This window comes from Stylophora pistillata, chromosome 8 (assembly GCF_964205215.1).
Source record: "Stylophora pistillata chromosome 8, jaStyPist1.2, whole genome shotgun sequence".
Taxonomy (NCBI): Eukaryota; Metazoa; Cnidaria; class Anthozoa; order Scleractinia; family Pocilloporidae; genus Stylophora; species Stylophora pistillata.
The window spans coordinates 5487121-5502500 of record NC_142526.1 but is presented as its reverse complement, the minus strand read 5'-3'; the positions used below and the strand labels follow the sequence as shown (position 1 = coordinate 5502500).

General features: G+C 37.0%; 2 long non-coding RNA genes across 3 annotated transcripts in view; one reads left to right on the top strand and one right to left on the bottom strand.

Annotated features, from left to right (window-relative positions):
• Positions 1 to 9984, bottom strand: part of LOC148724598 (uncharacterized) — an 11887-nt gene extending 1903 nt beyond the window's left edge. The window contains exons 1-2 of the long non-coding RNA XR_015990643.1: positions 9908 to 9984; positions 770 to 867 (exon numbers count right to left, since the gene is read on the bottom strand). This is a non-coding gene — a long non-coding RNA (uncharacterized LOC148724598). The remainder of the gene's footprint in view (positions 1 to 769; positions 868 to 9907) is intronic.
• LOC111327141 (uncharacterized) lies at positions 7736 to 11993 on the top strand. Of its 2 annotated transcripts, none has more exons than XR_002694506.2 (3): positions 7736 to 7965; positions 8994 to 11259; positions 11708 to 11993. It is a non-coding gene; the product is annotated as an uncharacterized LOC111327141 (long non-coding RNA). The 2 variants fall into 2 exon arrangements; XR_015990641.1 differs by lacking the exon at positions 7736 to 7965 and adding an exon at positions 8251 to 8409.
• The last annotated feature ends 3387 nt before the right edge of the window (positions 11994 to 15380 follow it).

The following is a 15380-nucleotide window of genomic DNA, read 5'->3' as shown; positions in this document are numbered from 1 at the left end:
CAACGATTCCAACATTTTCCCGCGCGTAACGATCCAACGCGGCTCGGATCGCGGTAAGTGATTTTTTGTTTTTGTTGTAAAACCTGCCGTCTGGTTTTTTCGCTGACAGATAAAATTTCTGAGGACATTTGTGTAGCTCTGGTGGCGACATTTCTTCAAATGGTGTTACAAACTCTTTCTGTATTTGAAACCATTCTGTAAAAAATACCATTTAACTTTGATTTTCAAGTGAACAAGTGAGGTTACGCAAGATTAATTTGCATTTGTAAACAAAACCTTTTTCATTGGTTTTTATCGATAAACTCCCGGTTACCATTACCTTTAAACACGGCCAAACCAAATTTAGTCGCTTTCTGTGTTTTCAGGGACTGCTTCGTCGTTATTTGAGTGATTTCTTCGCTTGTCACGGATGCAAACCGGCACGCCATTTTTTCCCAAGTTGCTCGGAGGTAAATAGCAAAGGATATTTGGAGTTTGACTAGCCAATCAGAGCGCGCCTTCAACGCTATCCACTGTTTTAGTATATACTAAATTGGGATATGTACTTGTTGCTCGACTCAGATGGTAAAAGCGAGCGAGTGAATGAACAATGAATATTTATCGTTAACTTTTCAAAATGATTGAAATTAATCTTAAACATTCCTGTTAGCCGTAACAAAAAGAAAGTAACCTACCGTCGGCCAAAATATGGCCAAAATGTTAACTGTTTGTTAAAAAAGCCATTCTCCCTTTGAGGCCCTCTTTCACTTAAAAAAATGCGTTATCTTACCTCAGCCACTTTCCTTTTACCTGGTGGGCAGTATTGGTAAATAAACTCAAAGCCTTGAGCCTTGCGCAAGCCTGAGTACTTCAGCAATCCTGACAAGACTAGAAATACAATAATAATCTTACAAGCCATCGTTACGAATCAGAATTCAACCTTCGGAGACCTTAATTCTTCTACCCTCTCAAACAACAAACACTCGCACTTCGATGCGGTTGATCCAATGCAAAGAACAACTGTGCTTTTTGGTGTTTTATCATCGTAATATTTTTTATACGTTTTTTTAACGCTAGAATGGATGCCATCATGGTGTCAATCAGAGAATAAAAGGTAAGTAATAATATAGTTGAAGACGAGACCAGCTAGTTGCCTCTATAGCATAGAATGCCTTTTTTTGGCCTATAAAGGGATGCTTCTCAGTCTATAGCATAGAATGCCTTTTTTTGGCCTATAAAGGGATGGACACGATCACATCTTTATTTAAAAATGAATAACAATCTCAACATCAGGATAGTCCCATCAGAACGTAAAGCTCTGCTATCAATAGGAGCCCTGGTGAATAGGATCCTAAAATAAATACAATGCATAATACAAAAATAAATATAAATTATACTACTAATAATAATAACATACGTATGATGGACGATCCTCGCAGTAGATAGCGCTATTTGAGCAATAGCGAAATTCAGACCTGAAAAAAATCAGGCCTGTAAATATATGATTTTCATATATTTATTCTATCTCATTTATCACTTTCACGGGTTCATTACGAATCAACTTAACAGCCTGCTCTCAGTTGGCTTGTTAGCTCAATTGGTTAGAGCGCTGCACTAGTATCGCAGAGGTCAGTGGTTCGAGTCCCGTACAGGCCTGATTTTTTTCAGGTCTGAATTTCGCTATTGCTCAAATAGCGCTATCTACTGCGAGGATCGTCCATCATACGTATCAAATACCGCAGTTCAAAATATATGATTTTCATATATTTATTCTATCTCAATAATAATAACGGCGGCAAGAATAACATATATACTATCCAAATATCGAACAATAATATAAAAATCTATATATATGCAATGGTATAATTAGGAATTGTTTCATGCTTAGCGTGCGTATATCGAGTTATGGATGCACGCGGGGAGTTTGGAGAGAACGAGAGAAGTGTAAGAGTTGCTCGAGGCGCAGCCGAGAGCAACTCTAGCTTCTTGAGTCCTCTCCAAACTTCCCAAGTGCATCCATAACTCGATATACGCACAGCTAAAAGCATGAAACAATTCTTTTATAACATACGAAAACAATTTGGGCGCGGAATGACGTTTTTGTAATGTTTTTTTGAAATGAAAGTTGCCCGAAAATGTTGGCGTCTCCGATTGTTTTGTTGATTTTGTAATTAAATGGTTTTCGGTAGAGTTAGCAAATGTCACCAAAGAAAACGTCATCAACAAGACGTTTACCTTTAAAAGTCGCCACAGACCCATTTGTAGTCTTCTTAGTTGAATGTCTTTCAGCTAAAATTTTCTTCAATTCCTGTTCCGATAAATCGGGAAACGGGCCTGTTGTGTTTCGTTTAATTTTCGTTGTGCTTATTGGCTTGACTACTTGCGGGAAGGTCGAAAGCCAAAGAAAAGTTTAATTGGTCTTCCATTTACTGATATCGCTTACCGAAACTTTAACTTAAGGAACTCACACAACGGAAATTTTGCAGCTATTTTGAAACTGCACACGTTATTTTATTGAGCACGGCCGTGCGTACATAAAGATTTTGTTCATGTTGACGCAATAGGAATTAGATAGGACTAGCGCGCGCGCTATGTTATAATAATCTATAAAGACACACAAAACAATAAAAATCTATTCAGTATTTAACAAATGGTAAACACCACACCGTACACTATTGAGTTATGGATGCACGCGGGAGGTTGCTAAGCACGAAAGAAGCGTAAGAGTCGCTCGAGGCGATAGCCGAGAGCGACTCTAGCTTCTTGAGTGCTTAGCAAACCTCCCAAGTGCATCCATAACTCAATAGTGTACGGTGTGGTGTTTACCATTTGTTTTATAACATAACATTGATACATTGTAGCTAAAGAGTTCCCTTTTATTTAACAAATCTTACGTGACTAGAAAAAACAAGCGCGCGCGGAAGAATAGTCTTTGCATTTGCTCACGTCAGCAGCGTACACCCATGGGCAAATGGGGGACGCTAAATTGACCAATCAGAGCGCGCGCTTTACTTTGTTTATGTTATAAAAAATGTTATAGAAAGTTGTAATTAACTTGAGTATTATAAGCAACACATCCATAAAAAGATTTCTTGGCTGTTTCATTTCTAACGCGAGGCAAATGAAGTATCATTTTTGTTCAACTGAGGACACAAAACGTTAAACTCATCGTTGCTTACATATCTAGGTGAGGGAGTTTTACGAGCCAAGTGGCCCATCGGGCCGGCACTTAAATCCGGTGAATTCCGTCGTATAAAGCGACTAGGAGTATTTCTACCCCCCCCGGATGAAATACTAGTCCATTGCAGGATTACCCCCAGCATGAAATTCACTGGCACCTCATTTAAACACCTGGGTGAAAAGAGACACCGTGAGAGTAAAGTGTCTTGCCCAAGAACACAACACAATGTTTCCGGCCAGGGCTCCAACTTGGACCACTCGATCTGGAGTCAAGGGCCCTAACCATGAGGCCATGGCGCCGCTTACATATCTAGCGCTTGTCGTTTATGACGGCGTCGAGGTCAAAGACATCTCAGTGGCATTTCATTAAAAGCACCAATTTTTCCAACGCAGCGCATGGGATGCTCAGTCATCCTTATTTTCACCTCTCACTTTATTGTATCGTGTTTCTTAATTCATGCTTGCATTTGTTATATTTCGTTAAGATCAGTACTTTACTAGGAGTGATGTAGTAATAAATTCACCTCATTCGATGGTTTAACATATAATACGGGTGGGTATATATTTTTAGTCTTTTTTAGCGCGCCTTGGAGGCTCCGGCTGCAACTTACAGTGAGAGCAAAGCGCAATTATATGTTACTTTCCATAAGAGAGCCAGGTAATTCATAGCCTGTTTTGCGGGCGGTAGTTTGTGTTTTCCAGCGCGAGATTCAGAGCAGCGAATATTCCGTCACCGCATTGTACGGGTGGAAGATTTGGGACAAGTGACAAAGGGTGGGGGAGGGGGAAAGGGAAGAAAAACCCACGATTTCACACTGTCCGTTCCCTGGTGGACGGGATTTGACTTTTTTTTCTGAGAAGTCATGAGTTTTCGGGCAGGCATTTTTTTCTGCTTTTTTTTCTCCCCTTTCCCCCTACCCCTCGTTTTATCACCGCGCTGGATCTCGCGCTTGAAAATGTAAACTATGCCACCTACAAACAGGCTAATTATTTTATGAATAGGGAAAATGGTGTTTTATTCCAAAAAAATCTAACAAACAAACAGAAAGAGAAGGAAAAAAAAACAAGAACAGTATGATTCTCATAGATACACATATATATATGTGTGTGAGAACTCATTATATGTGTGAGAAATCATTACGTGATTTTTGCCTTACACCGTCTCCTTCATGAATAATTCGCGCAACACCTCATAGAATTTTACACAGCTTTACTAAAATTAGAAAATTTAGGGATGGATTACGCCTCAAATTGCACAAATTAAGGAACGAGCAATTACGTGAATGGTGAAAAGTTTTTTGTCGGCAGAAAATCCTGACTTAGTTCCTGCAGGAATTCCTTAAGATAAGGCTATTTTGAACTTCATTATGAGCCTTGCTCACTCTATGGCTCAATGGTAGAGCATCGGGGCGCAGAATTGGAAGGTTTGAGGTTCGATCTCTAATAACGACCCAGAGATTTTTCTTTGTACCACGTTCGTAACTAAGCGAAAAACATTTTTCCACAGGGATATTTTTGTGGATATTTTATGAAATAGCGCCCACATATTTATTTGACATTTATCCTCGAGAACTTTGCATTCAAGGTCATATTCACACTGGGTCTGGAAGCGGGATGCAGCAGAATTTGACGACCAGAAAAGTTAGATTACTATACAAACAAACAAACTAGCTACAACGTCGTTAAGTCATGATTACCATGTGTTTCAAAATTCTTCTTAATATATTAATGATTGAACTGAATGGATGCTCTTAAAGTTACTCGAGTGTTAATTTAACATTAGAGCGCTAAGGGTGATCACTAATCAAAACTTCTCCGCTGGCAAAATTTCTTTTTGATCTTTCAAAGCAAGTGATATGTGAAAAAGGCGCTGTATCACACCTTTCTAGCTCAGTCAGTTGTAAGCTTAACTGTTTTTGAGAATGTTCCTTTTTACCCGTTCATGAATTTGTAATTTAGTGGTCGGCGCAAACCGTTAATGGATCAGAGTGACACGTGTACGCATTTTTAAGTATTGCAAAACACATTAGAAAAAAGCATTTCGTCAAGAGCTTTGTTTCTTGGGGATCAAATGAATACAAATTAGTCAATTAGCTGGAATTAAAAGCTCCGTCTCCGTCTCCGTCAAGAAAATAGAATCTTCTACAATTGAGCGAGGCACACAGACCGGAAGAAATGTGGAAAATGCACTTTTGTTCATCAAAACATCTTCAGACACTTTCAATTGTTTTTTTTTTTGGTTTTATGCTCCTAAGATTCTAGAATCCGCAAGATTCACCAGTAATTTCACACACACAAAACAACCGACTATTGAGAGGAGGATTTCACGGTTGTGGCCAGCTGGCCGCTCTCAATATTGGACTTATATTTGTCCAAAAAGAAACTTGATCCTTGTTCTTGACGGCAACAAGATAGCGGATCGGTAGCTCCATTTATTTATTTATTTATTTATTTTGTATTTTTTTCAATATCTTTCCAATGAAACACCCTTTCCTTATCATAAGGTAACAGGCTTTCTTGATGGAAACTAAACTGTCATTGTTGTTGGATTGTAAGAAAAACCGGAAACTGAAAAAAATATATGTCAGCCATATTTACCCTCGATCGCGGTTTTCATCAAGCCTGTCATGCAAATTCCTTCAAAACAAATGTCCGATGGGTAAATTACAGTATAACCAGTTAGTCTCTATCATCGTGATTTAGCAAGTAAGGTTTTAAAAATGTTACTGTCATTTTCATTTTTTTTCCTATTTGAAAATCTCTCCATGTATGTAGAAATGTGATAATGGGTGTAACTCGGGCGAATTACATGTAAATGACTCAAACTGATTAATTCTCATGTTGGTTTTGTAAAAGGAAAAACCAAAACTCTTCTACCTTAATGAATAGTTTCATAAATCATTAATAAAAATGGAAAGATGCAAAAGTTTCACCAGCTATCTAAGAATAACTTTCAAAACAGTCTAAATTCCTGGTACGTTACGTACTTTACTTTACTATTCATGTTATTCATGGGAAAACCATGAACGAAAACCGAAATTCTTCTATATACAAATTAATCGAATGAAGCCTTACACTGGTGTAAAAAGTATAATGTTTTAAAAATCCGAGTTTTCGCCGATCAACGGCATCATCAGCAGTGCAAGGCATCATTCGATTAATTTGTATATATTTTAACAATGCTGCTGAAGGACAACATGAACAGATTATCGCAATTCTTCTGTTTTCTGGATGGTTACATAAATCATTTATCACAATAAAAACATGCAAAATTTCACACACTAGAAAATAATTTTGGTAGCACAAAACAATTGGGTCTATTATGGATTACTTGTACAAACCCCTCCCCTCTCATTAAGATTGACTGTCAATAGAGTTTCATCGTTTCACTTAAAAGCTAGTATTTATCAGCTTGCGCAATGCGAGAAAACCTGTCTAACCGGTTCTCTGTAGTACAAATACGGCGGGTTATTTGTACTCGTTTTGGGCGTTATTTGTACTCTACGAAGCACAGTTGGATAATAAAAATACAATTCCGTTCTTTGCGCCGGGACATGAGAAAAGATTTCCGGGCTTGTCAAAATACAGCACAACTTGAGAAAAAAAAAAAAAAAAAAAAAAAAAAAAAAAAACCAAGAGACTACACACCAAAACGTCTAATGAGATATATCTAATATTCATATTTGCTATTAAAGTATTCATTATGTAGAAAACTAACCAGTGCAAGCATGAATTAAAAAATAACGATGTAAAAAGTGATAGGCCAAGAGGAAGTTTAAAGAATTAGTATCCCATGTGCTGCGTTGGAAAAAATTGGTGCTTACTGAACATTTTATGTCAAAGCACTATTTATGAAATGTCGTTGGGACGTATTTGAGCTCGACGCTGTCAAAAATGACAAGTTTTATAAATTAACACCTGTTCTGTTAACAACGAAAACTTTGAACGTTTTGTGTGCGCTTCCTGTTGAACAAAAATTCCCTTTAGATACCACAATAAACCACTTCACACGTTTACAATTTATTTCCAGTGGAAATAAGTTTTATTTTTTACTTAGATTTCACAATTGCCTGCTAAATTGAAATGAAACAAAAAGGAAGATAATAATTTACGCATTATGCATCTTTTGAATAGAACTCTCCAGTCCTCAACAAAGCTATATTCATATAATTTGGATATATCAAAAAAGTTTAAATGGTAAATTGACCACTGTAACGATTACAAAAGCTGATGTTTCGAGCGTTAGCCCTTCGTCGGAGCGAAGGAAAGGTTGGAAGCTAATAACGACCGTCTAAGGCGACAAAGAGTCGTTGGGCAAAGAAAAAAAAAGACCGTTTCGAATTTTCTGGCTCCGTATACGTTTTTGGGCTAAAGCCTCAAAAAAGTGAAATATGAGCGAGTAAAAGATGACGTTAGGTGTTCTTTATTTTTAAGGACCAAAACAAAAGGTTATAAGCCCATCCAATACCGCAAAAGTACTTATCTTGTTTCATCTTCAAATACATCCATTACCTATCAAAAGCACTTCAATAATATATTCGGTAATGGATCACAAAAAAGTACAGGTGTTTTTTGCTTTGAGTCAGCCTGGACAAAGTCCAAGTGTTTGTGTTTTCAAGAGTCATTTCAGAGGGTTGAAGAATTCCTGAAGATCGATTTCGGAAGCTCCAATTGTGATCCGTAACAATGACTTTTAAGATTTTTGGTGTATTTCTTGTCCTGTCAGTAGTGTTGGAGCACTCAGGCTTGTGCAAGGCCCAAGACTATAGGTGTGTCTTGCAGTACTGCCCACCGGGCAAAAGAGAGGTAGGAAACTTTTATTTGGCCATTTCATTTTCAGTTAGGATCGATAAAACATCCGGACTTTATTTCAGTCATTCTAGCCACAGTCAATAAAATATGATTGTTGTATTTTTGTTGGCGGCTGAGAGAAAATGTCCGCGTTCGTAACTTCATGCTTGCGATCATATGTTTGCACGGTTTGACGTGTGGATGCACAATAGCAACCTTTTCTTCATTAAGCCAATGTCGCTGTCAACTTTGATCAAGGATAAACTGCCAAAATGTCACTGAGGCAACGGATAAAAAGCCAAGAATCAGTCAGACATATTTCTCACTATTGATCTAACGATGAGCTGGAAGGTTTTTGGAGTGCTTGTTGTCCTGTTCACTGTTCTTGGATTCTCGGGCCTAACTCAGGCCCAAGGGTATAAATGTATTTTGAACCCTTCAAAGTGCGACAAAGAGGGGGTGAGTGGACCTGACTAAAACGAGTGCTTAAATCGGATCCTGAAACGTTTTAGACATTTGTAGCAATTCTTGAAATTAGCGATGTTTGAAACTATCCTTCAGCTGAAAACAAAAGCAACCAAACAAAGAGGGTTTATGTTTATGAGTGATAGAAAACTTTAAATGATTGTTCTCTAGAATGAAAACATCCTACTAATGCAAATTAGAAAATAAATTTCTAATTTGCATTAACTCCTCTAGTTGGGCATTTGACATACTGAAGGCTAATGACAGTTGTTTGTTCGTTTTTTCACGAATATATAGAAGTATGCAGAAACAAATTTGAGCCCATCAGGAATAAAACTTTGCCTTAAAATCCGCACACCAACGCTCTAGAGCCTGTGCAGTGAGCCAAGGTCCTGTATATTGCTTGGATAAGCGATGCCGAGAGCTTTGTGTAAACAAATAGAATGAGAAAAGTAGTAAATTGTAAGTACTAATGTAAATTTAGGAGAATGTTTTTTTGCCTCAGTAAGAGGGTGGGAGTTCCCAAGAGGAATCGCATCTTTGGATTACTCTAGGCTTCTTCATTGTCTCTCTTGCAGTTACAAGATGTCCCGGATCTTTCACCGCAGATTCCTCAGAGCGAGTACAGACGAAATAAGCTTTCGCGATTGGAAGAATTCCTGCGAAACAAACGCCGAAACCGCGTTTATGATGATGCCGTGCTGAATGAGGAATAGCCATGCAGCAACCAGTCTTGTGAAAAGAAAAGGGAATCGTGCCGCTCGTAAATGAAAACTAAATATTATTACCTAGAGCTAAATTTGTTACACATGAAGCTGGTAAACAAGTGTTAACCATTAATTAAAGAGAGAAAAATATAATGTCTCATTTCTCGTTTGGCATCCTCAAGTTTAGAAAATTCATCTTGAACCATTAACTCTCTCCAAGAAGTCACCTTTGTTTTCAGGAGGATTGAAAGCTTGTTGATCACCTTATTCTAATTTTCTCAGCCTCTTGCCGGACAGGCGAATTTATTGCGAACTTATAGACAAAGAATATCGTAGCTTTCCAAGATCTCCGAAGAAGTGAAGGAAGCTTCTTCAGTTCTTTGGAAAAAAAATCAAAGATTTGGTGCTGGAAAATGTTTAGAGCCGTGAACTGTAATAGCAATAAGAAAGTATTTTAAAGAATTTCAGCAAAAAGTTCATTCGGAAAGAACTGAATTATACCCTAGTTTAAAGAAATTTGATTCAAGAAAAAAATTATTCCCGCAGTGAATTTTGGAAAATGAAATATCTAATGTGGTTCTGCCTTTAGGATGGACTAGATCTTGAGGCATTGAAGCTCTCGTCGTTATGAGAACAATAAAAAACATCGTGCTCTTGCATTGTTCCCAGTTTCAACTTTAGCTTATAAAAAGCACTACCAACAGAAGCTTTAATTTGAATCCTTGAGTCGATCAAACTCACAAATACCTAAGGTCGTCATATGAATTCTACAAAATAAAACTTACCTCGCATGCAAAAGAAAGTAATTTTACCTCTTTTCAGAGAAATTGATGGTAAAACGTCTGCAGGTGCTGGCTGAACAACTCATAGATTTGAATATTTTACAATTTATTTTATTTATGCCAAAAAACTATAAAGTATTTTCTCATTAAATCTAAAATGCTCCCCACAGGTAAGGTTTAAATTGGCTAGCTTTTTATTCTTTAGTTATTTCGAAAAACAGTGGGAAAATATTATTTATTAGCATTTTTTGCCTGGTGAAAATGATGAATTAATCAACCGGCCGGTGTCATTTGGTTATTACAACGAGCCTGACCCATCAAAATTCACAACAGATTTAGAAGTGATGGCCACCAACGATTAGCATATGTATGTGTTTATGACTACAGAAATAGGCTCATTATCATGCAACTGATAATTACACTTTGAAGGTTGGTCATAACCGTGGTCAGATTTAGTTTTCTAAATCATAAACATCAGTACAGATAAAAAAGTTTTATCTGTACTGAATTCTACACAGATGAGTGTTTCCTCGAGGGTTAATCGAGCTAACAAGCTTTAAGAAAGATGTGGTAATTGTTTTGCACTTGAAATTGAGCTTATGGGCTAAATTTTTCTCAAGGTTAATCGATTAATCAAGAAGTCTTCATTTTTTATTAAAAAGAGTCCTTTAATGGCTCTTTGAAGGCGGCTTCTCATTAAGTAAACGACGAGGAATCCTTGAAGAGTTCTTCATTGAAGCTCGGGTTTCAAACATTTAACATTTCTGAGTAGATTAGACATTAAAGTAGGATAAACAGAACGGAATTAAACTGCATTTTTATTTTGCTTTACTAAATTTGTCAGCCTCCCTTGATATCAAAATTTAATTCAGTTTCTACCCGGAGACAGAAATTCACTATTATCATTGTTAATTGGCTGATTCACCAGGGCGGCGTCATATTGCAGTTCAGTAATTATAATTTTCTCACGATGCCTTCCGGCTGATTATAGGTAACACTTTTAATTTTTAATGCACCCTTTGCCTTTTAAAAACTCGACCAAGGCAGTATTAAAAATGTTTTGTGTATCGGCCTTTATGACGTCATGCTGATAGTTAACTGCCTCCACAATGAACCCTAATCAGTCAATTGTTAAGTTAACGATCGTTGACGCCTCCGTGTTTAAAAGCTTGCTCATAAAAGAACCGTGCAAAGCTCGTGTGAAGGCAAACTTGAAGATTTCCCTGAGGTGACAGCAGATCCTGAAGATGGTGTCTAGGCTGTTCTTTGCCCTTTTAGTTTTGTCTGTGCTCTTAGAGTTCTCGAGTCGATGTGAAGCTCAATACATATGTATGTTCATGACATGTAAGCGAGAGGTATGTCATTTAACGAACGTAAAATTTTTAAGGCTCTTTGTAGCGCTTAAGGTAGTTAATTCTTCTAGTCTTCACAGTTTCTGAAACATCGATGGAAGCTATATTGGGAACCTCGTTGGAAAACTTAGCAAAAGACGAATAATTTTATCATCTATTGTCAAACATATTAAGGATTTTCAAGCATTTTTTTTCAGGTACTTTGAGCTTGATAGTGCCCACCCATCAAGCTCACCCTAGATATAGAATGCGCCTTTTCTTTCTATCAATTTTAAACACGGCCAATCCAATCTAAAAAGCCATAGCCCTACTAGAATAGTAGAGAGGGCAAGGAATAAAATTTTCCATAAATTGCGAACAATTTCTGTTTTACAGCAGAGTTGTGGATTAAAACCACCTTTTCATTTGTGGTCGCTTGATCTCTGACTTGTGTGGTTTTTCATTAATTCAGGAGTTGGAGGACCCTAGGGCTTCATTAGCTGATGAAAATCCAGTCCCTTTGAACGAATACAGACGAAATAGGCTGATGCGATTATCAAAACTACTTCAAGAAAAGCGAGACTTATTTGACGATGTTCAGTCAGAGGAGCAATGATGATGCATCTTCATTAGTAGAAACCGGCTATGCCTAATCTAGACTTGGAGATTTATCTTAGATTAATTTTTAACGATCATCATGATAATTTTACATGTTATAGCTTACATACATCTATCAATAAAGATACAAATACACTTCACGTTTGGTTTAATTTTTTTCTTCGTTGAATACACCAGAATACACAGAGCTGTTTATTACTTTTTTTTCGGGAGACAAAAGGTCGTCATTTTATCAAAACTTTACAATCAACAAGAAGGAAGAAAAAGAAAAAGGAAAGAGAAGGTACTCAAGAAAGAGAAGCTTGGGAATAAGTGTTTAACCAAATGGGCAGACATGATTTTCGTTGATAATTGCCGGCGCGTTTCCTTGCTGAGCTTACAATGCCCTAACAACTGTTTATTCATTTATTTTTTTCGTTTTATATTGAAAGTTTGCAACTTTTTTATCTCCATGCCATGTAAGATTTAATAAGAGTAAAATCCTTCCGGAAAGCATCAGTAAAACAGAAAATAAGTTTTCAATAGCCCCGAAACAGGTAGATATGACGAATAATCTTTTCCTCCGTGCTTGAAACAAAATTACAACTGAATGTGACACACGTATAGTAGTAAACCACTAACTCAGTGAACTCGAATTCCCCGCTAACTCAGCAAGATCCGTTTCCCCTGCATCTGAACGCATTTTTTTAGTTAACTCAAACTCCTTTTTAACTTGAACCATTTTTGCTTTCCCTCGACTGTTATTTACCCTGATAATGCCAACTTTAACTTTATTAAAACTTCAGTCTATAAACGTCAAAATGTTAGAACATAAGCTGATCAACATGCCCTCATCTTTAATCGCGATTGATACAAACGTGATAACATTTACGAAAATATAATAAATTTAGCTGATCTTTCCAAACTTAACTCTCTCTGCCAAAAGGTATCGTAAAACAAACTATATGCACGAAATGAGTGTTGATTGTGCAAGAACCATTTTTCTTTTCCCTTGATAACTCGAGTTGGCAGGGTTCTACTACACAGTGTATTTTTCATGTTATCTTGTCAGAGTATCCGACGTATATTCATCGATGGGATTCAGTGACACAAACAATACAATTCTATGAAATTCCACCTTTTAAACTTTCTCTATAATTAATCATTTTCACGTGAATCTTTGATATCCCATCTTATGAATTTTACCACTTACGTAGACAAAAATCGGCACTTGTCGTAATTTCTTTTGTAGTTTTTCCCCTCGCATGCTAAGAAACTTATTGAAACTTATTTGAATCGCTTGGTAATACCCTGTTACTCTCAACTTTTGAGAACTGAATTTTAACAGCCACATGAGTTGTACCATCCCTAAGAAGAGAATGAATTTTGCTCACTAACTGAAAAGAATTCCACTTAGTGTTGAAATCGTTAAAATTAGCTGGTAAAGAGGTTATTTTTGCCGTTTTCCGTAATTTTGAACTTCATATTTTTCATTTTTAACTTGTGGCTACGCGAGGCGTAGAAACGAGTTTTTATCTGTAAATTACGTTATGAAACGAATACTGACTACTGCATGAGAGAGATTTTTCTTTCAAAAAACATGTGTCATTTAAACACGAAGGCGCGCTATATAAGGAAGTCTTCCCAAGGAAGATCTAGGCTCATTTGTCGCTCACCGTTGACGTGTGCGGGTCAAATTTAAATGCTGGTAGACGAACAAAATGAGCTAATGAGATATGTATTGTTTACTTCCACCAGCATGGTGGCATGAGGTAACGTGCGAACCACCTACTTCGATCTCAAATTTACCGCCACAAATAAAGACAGTTTCCATTGGAGAAAGGAAATACAAGTGTCAAAAATTCTTGTATTATGATGAAGACATAAAAAAATTTTGAGGAATGCGCCCACTGTTCACTGCTTTGTAGCTCAAGCCGACTTGACTCTAAGAGTTTCACATCACACGACGGTTGATTGACAAATGGTCCTGTGGGACCTAAGGCTCGTTTTATAGCGCGCCTTCGTGTTTAAGCAAAAACGACTTATCAGTTTTATTTTTTAAGCATGTTGTATGTATGTATGTGGGGTTGTATAAATGTGTGTATCTTTGAAAACGCAGTTATTTCTTTTAATTTTGTCAACGTCTTCTTTTCAATTAAACACATTTTCATGCACACCGGATGTAAAGTTTGAAAAACCTCGCCAAGTTGTGCCTCCATGAAATATTTAGAATTTTAACTAAGCTATGTAATTTAAGGTTATTTAGATGCCACATCCCATGTCAATGGTGAAAATAGTAAAAATGACAAAAATGGAAGGTTAATTACGAATGAAAATATAAATTAAAGCGGAGTTTATGTTTATAAGATAATATCTTTTAACGAGCCCAATTGATAATGAAAATTGATCTCCGTAAATGGTTTCTAAAGCTGATGCTCGGAGCGTTAGATCTTCGTCAATTGCTCCGACGAAGTGCTAACGCTCGAAACGTCGGACACTCTTTAGGGGGGCGAATTACATTATCATCACAGTTGATAAAACCAAATTATCTCGTAATATCCCCACTGGCACAGGACCACAGTTTCTTTAGAAACTTAACCTCTTTAAGTTTTTTCTAATCGGGAAAGTATCTCTTTAGAAAAGGGTAATTTGTGGCAGTCCTTTCGGTAATATCCGTCAAAGGGTTTTAATTCGCCTTTGAAATCACCGGTTATCCTGATCGACCAATGTTAATCAGGTATAGTTTTGAGTCTTAATGGAAAAAAATTTAGCACCTTCACTTAAATCGTTTTATCGACCCCCAGAATTTGGGCATTGAGCTTCGATTTACTATGTCCAGTGTGACATCTGCATAATAAGAGCCAAATGATTAGAAAATTGACATCTAGACAATTAAGGAGTTTTTTTCTATATTTTCTTCTCAAATCCTTCAAAATATATTACACATCTGCCAGTCGCAGAGCTGATGACGCATTGAAACGAAATTTCAAAATGGCCCGAGGAATGTGGACCTTCAAATGGACCAATCGTTTTGCCGGCGTGACAGAGTGTTCATGTTCATCTTTTTTTGATAATCATAAAAAGAAATTTCGTTGTTGGTATAACCTCTGCCAGGCTGTGGAAAATTCATTAAATGGTCAGACTTCAAGAGATAATGATTAAGATTAAAAGACAAGGAGTCTTTTTAATCGTATGTATATAACCGTTGATCTACGATTCAAGAACGTTGAGTAGTCTGTGGGCGAAAGACACTCCTCGCATTATTGTAAAGGTTTGATTTCATCGTTACCATTTTGTCCACGCTGCACATCGAATGAAACTGAAAGTTAATGCAGGATCTCGTCTATGGCAATGATGAATTTGCTGAGAATCCCTTGAAACATACACTTCTTTAAATAGTCCAAAATAGCGACTGAAATCAAATGTTGATCACAAGGAAAAATGAATGATCTTCAAAGTAGAAAAGCATTTGGCTGAAATTGTTAATTCGTAGTTGCATCGATTTTATGAAGGAGTTATAATTTAAGAATTGCCGATAGTTAAGTCTT